Source organism: Aegilops tauschii, chromosome 3, assembly GCF_002575655.3.
Source record: "Aegilops tauschii subsp. strangulata cultivar AL8/78 chromosome 3, Aet v6.0, whole genome shotgun sequence".
NCBI classification, from domain to species: domain Eukaryota; kingdom Viridiplantae; phylum Streptophyta; class Magnoliopsida; order Poales; family Poaceae; genus Aegilops; species Aegilops tauschii.
In genome coordinates, this window is record NC_053037.3 from 507,503,996 (window position 1) to 507,517,982 (window position 13,987).

A 13,987-nucleotide genomic window follows, 5' to 3' on the forward strand; every position below is an offset into this window, starting at 1 on the left:
GCCGGAGGTTGTCTCGGTCATGTCTGCATGGTTCCCGAACCCGTAGGGTCTACACACTTAAGGTTCGGTGACGCTAGAGTTGTTATGGGAAATAGTATGTGGTTACCGAAGGTTGTTCGGAGTCTCGGATGAGATCCTGGACATGACGAGGAACTCCGGAATGGTCCGGAGGTGAAGATCGATATATTGGACGAAGGGTATTGGAGTCCGGAATTGCTCTGGGAGTACCGGGTGACGACCAGCGTGACCGAAAGGTGTTTCGGAGGCCCCGGCAAGCGTTGGGGGGCCTTATGGGCCAAGGGGAGGGGGCACACGAGCCCACTAAGGGGCCGTGCGCCCCTCCCAACCCCTCTCACGTAACTTGGAGAGGTGGGGGCGCCTCCCCTAGGGCAGCCACCCCTTCGGGCTTGGGGGGCAAGTTTCCTAGGGGTGGGGGCGCCCAAACCCATCTAGGGTTTCCCCTGTGGCTGCCGCCCCTCCCCTAGGGAACCCTAGGGCGCCTCCTCCACCCCCTTCCCCCTATATATAGTGAGTGAGAGAGAGGGCAGCCGCACCCCTTCCCTGGCGCAGCCCCTCCCTCCTCCAACTCTTCATTCTCCTCCGTAGAGCTTGGCGAAGCCCTGCAGGAATACCACAAGCTCCACCACCACGCCGTCGTGCTGCCAGAGTCCTCCCTCAACTTCTCCTCTCCCCTTGCTGGATCAAGAAGGAGGAGACATCCCCGGGCTGTACGTGTGTTGAACGCGGAGGCGCCGTCCGTTCGGCGCTAGGATTGGATCTTCCGTGATTTGAATCGCCGCGAGTATGACTCCATCAACCGCGTTCTTGTAACGCTTCCGCTTAGCGGTCTTCAAGGGTATGAAGATGCACTCCCTCTCTCTCGTTGCTAGCATCTCCTAGATTGATCTTGGTGACACGTAGGAAAATTTTGAATTATTGCTACGTTCCCCAACAGTGGCATCATGAGTTAGGTCTATGCGTAGATTCTATGCACGAGTAGAACACAAAGTAGTTGTGGGCGATGATTTGTTCAATTTGCTTGTCGTTACTAGTCTTATCTTAATTCGGCAGCATTGTGGGATGAAGCGGCCCGAACCGACCTTACACGTACACTTACGTGAGACAGGTTCCACCGACTGACATGCACTTGATGCATAAGGTGGCTAGCGGGTGTCTGTCTCTCCCACTTTAGTCGGATCGGATTCGATGAAGAGGGTCCTTATGAAGGGTAAATAGAAATTGGCATATCACCGTTGTGGCTTTTGTGTAGGTAAGAAACGTTCTTGCTAGAAACCCATGGCAGCCACGTAAAACATGCAACAACAATTAGAGGACGTCTAACTTGTTTTTGCAGGGTATGCTATGTGATGTGATATGGCCAAAAGGATGTGACGAATTATATATATGTGATGTATGAGATTGATCATGTTCTTGTAATAGGAATCACGACTTGCATGTCAATGAGTATGACAACCGGCAGGAGCCATAGGAGTTGTCTTAATTTATCGTATGACATGTGTGTCAATGAAAAGCGCAATGTAATTACTTTACTTTATTGCTAACCGTTAGCCATAGTAGTAGAAGTAATAGTTGGCGAGACAACTTCATGAAGACACGATGATGGAGATCATGATGATGGACATCATGGTGTCATGTCGGTGACGAAGGTGATCATGCCATGCCTCGAAGATGGAGATCAAAAGGCGCAAGATGATATTGGCCATATCATGTCACTTTATGATTTGCATGTGATGTTTGTCATGTTTACATCTTATTTGCTTAGAACGACGGTAGCGTAAATAAGATGATCCCTCGCTAAAATTTCAAGAAAGTGTTCCCCCTAACTGTGCACCGTTGCGAAGGTTCGTTGTTTCGAAGCACCATGTGATGATCGGGTGTGATAGATTCTAACGTTCGCATACAATGGGTGTAAGCCAGATTTACACATGCGAAACACTTAGGTTGACTTGACGAGCCTAGTATGTACAGACATGGCCTCGGAACACAAGAGACGGAAAGGTCGAACATGAGTCGTATAGTAGATACAATCAACATGAAGATGTTCACCGATGATGACTAGTCCGTCTCACGTGATGATCGGACACGGCCTAGTTGACTCGGATCATGTATCACTTATTAGCTTCAACATAAGCCGCCACTCGGGGCGAGTCATAACGGATGTCACTCGGTAGGACCGCCTCTGCTCCGTAAACCATGAAGAAAGGCGTATAACTCGTAGATCTGTTAGGTGTAGTATTGATGCTCCAAATCACAGAAGGCAACTCCTCCACCCAACAACCTGGCGTCCGTTGTAAAGGGACCATGAGCCGGGGTTTTATACCTTTCAAGATCTCTTGATTGGCTCTTTCAGCTTGACCATTGGATTGAGGATGAGCTACTGATGAAACATCAAGCCGGATATGTTCACGTTGACAAAACTCTTCCATAGCCCCTTTGGACAGATTAGTACCATTGTCAGTTATGATGCTGTGTGGAAAACCAAAACGAAAGATCACCTTTTTCATGAACTGAACCGCCGTGGCTGCATCACACTTACTGACCGGCTCTGCCTCAACCCACTTCGTGAATTTATCAACCGCCAACAGGAGATGTGTATTTTTATCTTTGGACCTTTTGAAAGGCCCAACCATATCAAGCCCCCAGACTGCAAACGGCCAAGTGATTGGAATCATCCTTAATTCTTGAGCCGGCACATGAGCTCTCCGTGAGAATTTTTGACAAGCATCACATTTACTGACTAGATCCTCCGCATCAGCATGAGCCGTCAGCCAATAAAAACCATGACAGAAAGCTTTGGCCACAAGAGATTTTGAGCCGTCGTGATGACCACATTCCCCTTCATGGATCTCACGAAGTATTTCCTGACCTTCCTCAGGCGACACACAATATTGAAACGCCCCAGTAACACTGCGATGATGCAACTCATCATGAACAATTGTCATGGACTTAGACCGCCGGACGATTTGTCTAGCCAAGGTCTCGTCCTCAGGCAACTCGCCCCGGGTCATGTAAGCCAAATATGGCACTGTCCAATCTGGGATGACATGAAGAGCCGCCACTAACTGCGCTTCTGGGTCTAGAACAGATAAATCTTCCTTTGTGGGCAACTTAACAGAAGGGTTATGAAAAACATCCAAGAAGGTGTTAGGTGGCACCGGCTTACGCTAAGATCCCAGCCGGCTTTAAGCATCAGCCGCCTCATTCTTCCTTCGATCAATGTGCTCCACTTGATAACCTTTGAAGTGTCCCGCGACAGCATCAACTTCACAGCGATAAGCTGCCATGAGAGGATCCTTAGAATCCCACTTGCTTGACACCTGTTGAGCCACCAAATCTGAGTCGCCAAAGCACCTTACCCGGCTTAAGTTCATCTCCTTAGCCACCCGAAGACCATGGAGCAAAGCCTCATACTCAGCTGCGTTGTTGGTACAAGGAAACATCAACCGGAGCACATAACAAAATTTGTCACCTCGAGGGGAAGCTAAAACAACTCCAGCCCCCGAGCCCTCCAATTGCCTGGATCCATCAAAGTGAATAGTCCAATGTGTGTTGTCCGGCTTTTCCTCAGGCGTCTGTAGCTCTGTCCAATCATTGATGAAGTCCACTAGTGCCTGAGATTTAATAGCAGTGCGTGGCACATACTTCAAGCCATGAGGTCCAAGTTCAATGGCCCACTTGGCGACTCGCCCTGTAGCCTCTCTATTCTGAATGATGTCTCCCAAAGGAGCAGAACTTACCGCAGTGATGGGGTGACCCTGGAAGTATTGTTTAAGCTTCCGGCTCGCCACGAACACCCCATAAATGAGCTTCTGCCAATGTGGATATCTTTGCTTAGACTCAATAAGCACCTCACTGATGTAGTAAACCGGCCGTTGAACCGGATGCTCCTTGCCAGCCTCCTTGCGCTCCACCACAATTGCAACGTTGTCAGCACGTGAGTTAGCAGCCACATACAACAATAACGGCTCTTTATCAATGGGAGCCACAAGGACCGGCGGCTCAGATAACTGTCTCTTTAAATCTTCAAAAGCAGTGTTAGCGGCATCACTCCACACAAAATTGTCTGTTTTCTTCATCATCTGATACAGCGGTATGGCCTTCTCACCTAACCGGCTTATGAACCGGCTTAAAGCAGCGATACGACCCGCCAGTCGCTGAACATCGTTGACGCATGCCGGCTTAGCCAAAGAGGTGATTGCCTTGATTTTCTCCGGGTTAGCTTCAATGCCTCTGTTAGAAACCAGAAAACCCAAAAGCTTGCCTGCTGGCACGCCAAACACACATTTGGCCGGGTTAAGCATCATTTTGTAGACCCGGAGATTATCAAAGGTTTCCTTCAGATCATCTATCAAGGTTTCCTTCTCTCTGGATTTCACCACAATATCATCCACATAAGCATGAACATTGCGCCCAATCTGGTTGTGGAGACAGTTCTGTACACATCGCTGATAAGTCGCCTGGGCACTCTTGAGCCCAAATGGCATAGATACATAACAGAAGGCTCCAAACGGAGTGATGAAAGCCGTCTTCTCCTAGTCCTTAACTGCCATTTTGATCTGATGATAACCAGAGTAAGCATCCAAGAAGCTCAAACGCTCACAACCCGCCGTAGCATCAATAATTTGATCAATACGGGGAAGAGCGAAAGGATCAGCCGGATAAGCCTTATTTAAGTCCGTGTAATCCACACACATCCGCCAGGTACCGTTCTTTTTAAGTACAAGCACCGGGTTAGCCAACCACTCTGGGTGAAAAACTTCAATAATAAACCCGGCCGCCAAGAGCCGGGCCACCTCCTCACCGATAGCTTTACATCTCTCCTCATTAAATCGCCGAAGAAACTGCCTGACCGGCTTAAACCTTGGATCAATATTAAGAGTGTGCTCAGCGAGTTCTCTCGGTACACCCGGCAAGTCAGAAGGTTTCCATGCAAAGATGTCCCGGTTCTCACGGATGAACTCGATGAGCGCGCCTTCCTATTTAGGATCCGGATTGGCACTGATACTGAATTGCTTAGATGAGTCGCCTGGAACAAAATCAACAAGCTTGGTGTCATCAGCCGACTTAAATTTCATCACCGGGTCATGCTCTGTGGTTGGTTTCTTCAGAGACGTCATGTCCGTCGGGTCAACGTTGTCCTTATAAAACTTCAACTCCTCTGCTGCACAAACTGATTCGGCATAAGCAGCGTCACCCTCCTCACATTCCAGGGCTATCTTCCGACTCCCATGTACTGTAATAGTGCCCTTGTGACCTGGCATCTTGAGCTGTAAGTAAACATAACACGGCTGCGCCATGAACTTGGCATAAGTCGATCGTCCAAACAAAGCGTGATATGGGCTCTTGATCTTGACCACTTCAAAGGTTAATTTCTCAGCCCTAGAATCATGCTCATCTCCGAAAGCTACCTCCAGCTCAATCTTACCAACCGGGTATGCCGACTTACCAGGCACCACTCCATGGAAAACGGTGTTGGATGTCTTTAGATTCTTGTCAGTCAACCCCATACGACGAAAGGTCTCATAATAAAGGATATTGATGCTGCTACCTCCATCCATGAGTACTTTAGTGAATTTATATCCACCAACCTGAGGTGCTACCACCAAGGCTAACCGACCCGAATTGTCAACCCGGGGAGGGTGATCTTCCCTGCTCCACACAATAGGCTGCTCTGACCACCTTAAATAACGGGGAACCGCTGGCTCAACAGCGTTCACAGCCCTTTTATGAAGCTTCTGGTCTCGTTTGCACAAGCTAGTGGTGAACACATGATACTGTCCACTATTCAGCTGCTTTGGATTGCTCTGATAACCCGATTGCTGCTGCTGACCTCCCTGACCAGACTGTTGATTATAACCACCTTGATTTCCTTGAAAGCCGGAACTTGAGCCGCCGCCCGGGCCATGAAAACCGCCTCCACCTGAGCCGCCACCAGACCCATGGTTGCCGTCGAACATGTTAGAATTTTTGAAAGCCTTCATGATCGCGCAATCTTTCCACAGGTGAGTGGCTGGCCTTTCCCGAGTGCCGTGTCTCGGACAGGGTTCATTGAGCAGTTGCTCAAGAGTAGGACCTGACCCACCGGACCGAGGGGGCGGCCTCCCCTTGCGCCGTTGATTGTTACCTTGTGAATTGGTGTTAGCCACAAACTCCGGATTACCGTCGGCCTTACGCTTACTGCCTCCTTGATTTGCCGGGTTATGCTGCTGACCCTTTCCGTTGCCGTTCTTCTTTCCCTTCCCTGTCTTCTCTTCATCAGACGCGGGATCCTTGGTACTATCAGAATCGGCGTATTTGACTAGAGCCGCCATCAACTGGCCCATGTCATTACAGTCACGCTTGAGCCGCCCCAGCTTCTGTTTCAGAGGTTCAAATCGGCAATTTTTCTCTAACATTAAGACCGCAGAGCCGACATCCATCTTGTCAGACGAATGTATTATCTCCTTGACCCGGCGCACCCAATGAGTGGTAGACTCACCTTCCTCTTGCTTGCAATTAGTCAAGTCCACAATTGACATGGGCTGCTTGCAGGTGTCTTTGAAGTTCTGGATAAACCGGGCTTTCAACTCTGCCCATGAACCAATGGAATTAGGCGGCAGCCCCTTCAGCCAAGTGCGGGCCGTTCCATCCAGCATCATGGTAAAGTACTTGGCCATTGCCGCATTACTGACCTCCAACAGCTCCATGGCCATCTCATAGCTTTCAATCCACGCCCCGGGCTGTAAATCAGCTGTGTAATTTGGTACCTTTCGGGGTCCCTTGAAATCCTTGGGCAAACGCTCATTACGCAAAGCCGGCACCAAACAAGGAACGCCGCCAGTTCTTGTGGCCACTCCTACCTCAATAGAAGTTGTTGAATAATCCGGGAAGGTTTGGTGAGCCGCCTGGTGAGCCGCCTGCTGAGCCGCCCGCTCATCCTCTCGACGTATCCTGTCGTGTACCGGATTATACCCACCTGGCTGGTTACGGCGCTAAGCGTTGCTTGACAAGGCCACCGAATCCATGTGTCTGCTGTAACTTGGGCTCCGGCTTGGGCGAGGAGTCGAATGAATCATGTCTCGACTATAGGAATAAGCCTCCTGCTGAGCCAGAGCCGTCTGAAGAAGTTCTCTGACCCTTCGCGTCTCAACTGATGTTGGAGAGTCGGCATCCACCGGTAGAGCCGCCAGACGTGCCGATGCAGCGATCAAGTTCTCCAAGGGGTTGGAAAAATGACCCGGTGGTGTTGGTACGTAACGAGGCGGGGCCGTATTCACGTGAGGAGGCTCCATCACCCGGGGCTGAACCGGTGCCCCCGCTCCGGATGTTATAAACCGGTTTACCTCCGGCGGGTTACTAGGGCCGGCTCCGGGCGTGCAGAAGAGATTCCGAGGATCATAAACCGGAGGCAAACGAGATTGAGCCTTCTGGTGCCTCCTCCTCATCACCTCATTAGATGCGTTCAGACTCATCATAAGCTGGAAAGCCTCTGACTGGATCTGTTGCGCCCGAGCATCCAAAGCCGCCCGCTCCGCGGCCAATCTGGTGTCCTCAGCTGCTAGGGATTCTTTGGCTCAGGCTATTTCCTCACGTACCTGTGCTACCTCTACATCATGCTCAGCTTGACTCGCCGGAATAACTGTGGCGGTTAACAGGGCCGTCAACTTGTCCATGAGATCAATCAGCACCTGAGCCGGCAGGCGCACAGGGCCTCCTGCCCCGGCCGCTCCTGACCCGGAAGTTATCGTTGCCGCAGCCGTAGAATTTTGACCGGGTTGAGTGCCAGCCATGAAGATCCCTACTCTGCTCGGCGGCTCAAAGGGGTCCGGAATACTGTTGCCATCAGAACAACCCCCAAGCCCGCCATCTTGCAATTGGTATAACGAATCCGTCTCACCAGTGGACAACTCACCATCGGAGTAGACGGCCGTCTCACCGCCGTCCACGGATCCTTCAGAAAGTTCTCCTCCATGGATGCAACCCACGAAGGCACGCTTCATGGCGGGCTGAGCCCGGGCGGGTCTCGCACACTGAGCCGTCTCGATGATGTCGGTGAAGATGTCCGGCTCAGGGCCCGGCTCACCAATCCGGCCGATGAAGACGTGGATTCCGCCGAAGGGGACCCGATACCCGTACTCAATTGAGCCGGCGTCGGGACCCCAACCGGTGTCGTTGATGTAGATCTTGCCGCGATGACTCTTAGTCATCCGGCCCACAGCGTATCCCTTGAGCCCTTCGAAGCTGCCCTTCAAGAACTCAAATCCACCGTGCGCTGGCCCCACGGTGGGCGCCAACTGTCGTGGAATTGTCACGGCAGATGTCCTCGTGAAAGGACTTAGTCGTGGAGCCATCGCAACTAGGAAGCTTAAAGGGGTTAAAGTGGGACAAAGGACACGAGGGTTTATACTGGTTCGGCCCCTTGCGGTGAAGGTAAAAGCCTACGATCCAGTTGAGGTGGAATTACTAGGGTTTCGATGACCAAGGAGCAAATCTGCTATGCCTGGTTCTCGATTTATGTTACCTGCCCTGAACCGCCGCCGGGTCGTCCCTTTATATACAGAGGTCGACGCCCGGCGGCTCATAGAGTCCCGGCCGGCTCATAAACAGTGTCCGGCTCAGTGACCCATTAATCTTGCCTTACAATACAAGTTATGCCATTATGGCGGTTTATCACTACAGGCCTTGAGTCGCCTTTGGGCCTTGGGCCCTTAACTGAACCGCCATCTTCAAGCTTGTTATTGGGCTTCATATGATGAACCGCCATAGCGTAACCTGGCCCCTCCTGGGCGGGTTACACTAGTAGTTATATCCCCAACAAGAGGGATGTCTATCTAAGTGGGAGTTCATTAAATAATCAGATGAACTTAATTATCATGAACATAGTCAAAAGGTCTTTGCAAATTATGTCGTAGCTTACGCTTTAGTTCTACTGTTTAAGATATGTTCCTAGAGAAAATTTAGTTGAAAGTTGATAGTAGAAAATATGTGGACCGGGTCCGTCAACTAAGGATTATCCTCATTGCTGCGCAGAAGGCTTATGTCCTTAATGCACCACTCGGTGTGCTGAACCTCGAGCGTCGTCTGTAGATGTTGCGAAACATCTGACATACACATTTTGATGACTATGTGATAGTTCAGTGCATAGTGCTAACGGTTTAGAATTGTGGCACCAAAGACGGTTTTGAAACGTCGCAGAACATATGAGATGTTCCAAAGACTGAAATTGGGATTTCAGACTAGTGCCCACATCAAGAGGTATGAGACCTCTGACAAGTTTCCTAAGCCTGCAAACTAAGGGAGAAAAGCTCAATCATTGAGCATGTGCTCAGATTGTCTGAGTACTACAATCGCTTGAATCGAGTGGGAGTTAATCTTCCAGATGAAATAGTGATGGTTCTCCATAGTCACTGCCACCAAGCTATTAGAGCTTCGTGATGAACTATAACATATCAGGGATAGACATGATGATCCTTGAGCAACTCACGATGTTTGACACTGCGAAAGTAGAAATCAAGTAGGAGCATCAATTGTTGATGGTTAGTAAAACCACTAGTTTCAAGAAGGGCAAGGGAAAGAAGGGATACTTCATGAAACGGCAAATCAGTTGCTGCTCTAGTGAAGAAACCCAAGGTTGAACCCAAACCCGAGACTAAGTGCTTCTGTAATGAGGGGAACAGTCACTGAAGCAGAACTACCCTAGATACTTGGTAGATGAGAAGGCTGGCAAGGTCGACAGAAGTAATTTGAATATACGTTATATTATTGTGTACTTTACTAGTACTCCTAGTAGCACCAGGGAAATAAATACCGGTTCGGTTGCTAAGTGTTAGTAACTCGAAATAAAAGGCTGCGGAGACTAGCTAAAGGTGAGATGACGATATGTGTTGGAAGTGTTTCCAAGCTTGATGTGATCAAACATCGCACGCTCCCTCTACCATCGGGATTGGTGTTAAACCTAAATAATTGTTATTTGGTGTTTGCGTTGAGCATAGACATGATTGGATTATGTTTATCGCAATACGATTATTCATTTAAGGAGAATAATGGTTACTCTGTTTATTTGAATAATACCTTCAATGGTCTTGCACCTAAAATGAATGGTTTATTGAATCTCGATCGTAGTGATACACATGTTCATGCCAAAAGATATAAGATAGTAATGATAGTACCACATACTTGTGGCACTGCCATTTGAGTCATATTGGTATAAAACGCATGAAGAAGCTCCATGTTGATGGACTCACTCGTTTTTGAAAAGATTGAGACATGCGAACCATGTCTATTGGTAGATATGCATGAAGAAACTCCATACAGATGGATCGTTTGGACTCACTTGATTTTGAATCACTTGAGACATGCAAATCATACCACATGGGCAAGATGACTGAAAGGCCTCGTTTTCAGTAAGATGGAACAAGAAAGCAACTTGTTGGAAGTAATACATTTTGATGTGTGCAGTCCAATGAGTGCTGAGGCACGCAGTGGATATCGTTATGTTCTTACTTCACAGATGATTTGAGTAGATGCTAAGTATATTTACTTGATGAAACACAAGTCTGAATTATTGAAAGGTTTAAGTAATTTCAGAGTGAAGTTGAAGATCGTCGTGACAAAAGGATAAAATGTCTATGATATGATCATAGAGATGAATATCTGAGTTACGAGTTTGGCACACAATTAAGACATTGTGGAAATTGTTTCACAACTAATACCGCCTGGAACACCATAGTGTGATGGTGTGTCCGAACATCATAACTGCACCCTATTGGATATGGTGCATACCATGATGTCTCTTATCGAATTACCACTATCGTTTATGGGTTAGGATTAGAGACAACAGCATTCACTTTAAATAGGGCACCACGCAATTCCGTTGAGACGACACCGTATGAACTATGGTTTAGAAAACCCTAAGATGTCGTTTCTTAAAAGTTTGGGGCTGCGATGCTTATGTGAAAAAGTTTCAGGCTGATAAGCTCGAACCCAAAGCGGATAAATGCATCTTCATAGAATACCCAAAACAGTTGGGTATACCTCCTATTCCAGATCCGGAAGCAAAAGTAATTGTTTCTAGAAACGGGTCCTTTCTCGAGGAAAAGTTTCTCTCGAAAGAATTGAGTGGGAGGATGGTGGAGACTTGATGAGGTTATTGAACCGTCACTTCAACTAGTGTGTAGCAGGGCACAAGAAGTTGTTCCTGTGGCACCTACACCAATTGAAGTGGAAGCTTATGATAGTGATCATGAAACTTCGGATCAAGTCACTACCAAACCTCGTAGGTTGACAAGGATGCGTTCTACTTCAGAGTGGTACGTAATCCTGTCTTGGAAGTCATGTTGCTAGACAACAATGAACCTACGAGCTATGGAGAAGCGATGGTGGGCCCGGATTCCGACGAATGGCTCGAGGCCATAAAATCCGAGAGAGGATCCATGTATAAAAGCAAAGTATAGACTTTGGAAGAACTACTTGATGGCCGTAAGGCTGTTGGGTGCAGATGGATTTTAAAAGGAAGACGGACAATGATGGTAAGTGTCACCATTAAGAAAGCTCGACTTGTCGTTAAGATGTTTTCCGACAAGTTCAAGGAGTTGACTGCGATGAGACTTTCTCACTCGTAGCGATGCTAAGAGTCTGTTGGAATTATATTAGCAGTTACTGCATTATTTATGAAATCTTGCAGATAGGATGTCAAAACATTGTTTCCTCGACGATTTTCTTGAGGAAAGGTTGTATGTGATACAACCAGAAGGTTTTGTCAATCCTGAAAGATGCTAACAAGTATGCAAAGCTCCAGCAATCCTTCTAAGGACTGGAGTAAGCATCCCGGAGTTGGAATATACGCTTTGATGAGATGATCAAAGATTTTGGGTTTATACAAAGTTTATGAGAAACTTGTAATTCCAAAGAAGTGAGTGGGAGCACTATAGAATTTTTGATGAGTATATGTTGTTAACATATTGTTGATCAGAAATTATGTAGAATTTTTGGAAAGCATACAGGGTTATTTGAAAAGTGTTTTTCAATGGAAAACCTGGATTAAGCTACTTGAACATTGAGCATCAGGATCTATAAGGATAGATAAAAATGCTTAATAGTACTTTCAAATGAATACATACCGTGACAAGATTTTGAAGGAGTTCAAAATAGATCAGCAAAGAAGGAGTTCTTGGCTGTGTTACAAGGTGTGAGTATTGAGTAAGACTCAAGACCTGACCACGGCAGAAGAGAGAGAAAGGACAAAGGTCGTCCCCTATGCTTTAGGCGTAGGCTCTACAGTATGCTATGTTGTGTACCGCACCTGAAGTGTGCCTTGCCATGAGTCAGTCAAGGGGTACAAGAGTGATCCAGGAATGGATCACATGACAGCGGTCGAACTTATCCTTAGTAACTAGTGGACTAAGGAATTTTCTCGATTATGGAGGTGGTAAAAGAGTTCGTCGTAAAGGGTTACGTCGATGCAAACTTTGACACTAATCCGGATGACTCTGAGTAGTAAACCGGATTCGTATAGTAGAGCAGTTATTTGGAATAGCTCCAAGTAGCGCGTGGTAGCTTCATCTACAAGATGACATAGAGATTTGTAAAGCACACACGGATCTGAAAGGTTCAGACCCGTTGACTAATAACCTCTCTCACAAGCGAGATATGAACAAACCCCATGGGTGTTTGATTCATTACAATCACATAGTGATGTGAACTATATTATTGACTCTGGTGCAAGTGGGAGACTGTTGGAAATATGCTCTAGAGGCAATAATAAAATGGTTATTATTATATTTCCTTGTTCATGATAATTGTCTATTGTTCATGCTATAATTGTATTAACCGGAAACCGTAATACATGTGTGAATACATAGACCACAACATGTCCCTAGTAAGCCTCTAGTTGACTAGCTCGTTGATCAATAGATGGTCGTGGTTTCCTGGCCATGGACATTGGATGTCATTGATAACGGGATCACATCATTGGGAGAATGATGTGATGGACAAGACCCAATCCTAAGCATAGCACAAGATCGTGTAATTCGTTTGCTAGAGCTTTTCTAATGTCAAGTATCGTTTCCTTAGACCATGAGATTGTGCAACTCCCGGATACTGTAGGAATGCTTTGGGTGCATCAAACGTCACAACGTAACTGGGTGACTATAAAGGTGCACTACAGGTATGTCCGAAAGTGTCTGTTGGGTTGGCACGAATCGAGACTGGGATTTGTCACTCCGTATGACGGAGAGGTATCTCTGGGCCCACTCGGTAATGCATCATCATAATGAGCTCAATGTGACTAAGTAGTTAGTCGCGGGATCATGTGTTACGGAATGAGTAAAGTGACTTGCCGGTAACGAGATTGAACGAGGTATGGGGATACCGACGATCGAATCTCGGGCAAGTAACATACCGATGGACAAAGGGAATTGTATACGGGATTGATTGAATCCCCGACATCGTGGTTCATCCGATGAGATCATCGTGGAACATGTGGGAGCCAATATGGGTATCCAGATCCCGCTATTGGTTATTGGCCGGAGGTTGTCTCGGTCAGGTCTGCATGGTTCCCGAACCCGTAGGGTCTACACACTTAAGGTTCGGTGACGCTAGAGTTGTTATGGGAAATAGTATGTGGTTACCGAAGGTTGTTCATAGTCCCGGATGAGATTCTGGACATGACGAGGAACTCTGGAATGGTCCGGAGGTGAAGATCGATATATTGGACGAAGGGTATTGGAGTCCGGAATTGTTCTGGGAGTACCGGGTGACGACCAGCGTGACCGAAAGGTGTTTCGGAGGCCCCGACAAGCGTTGGGGGGCCTTATGGGCCAAGGGGAGGGGCACACCAGCCCACTAAGGGGCCGTGCGCCCCTCCCAACCACTCTCACGTAACTTGGAGAGGTGGGGGCGCCTCCCCTAGGGCAGCCACCCCTTCGGGCTTGGGGGGCAAGTTTCCTAGGGGTGGGGGCGCCCAAACCCATATAGGGTTTCCCCTGTG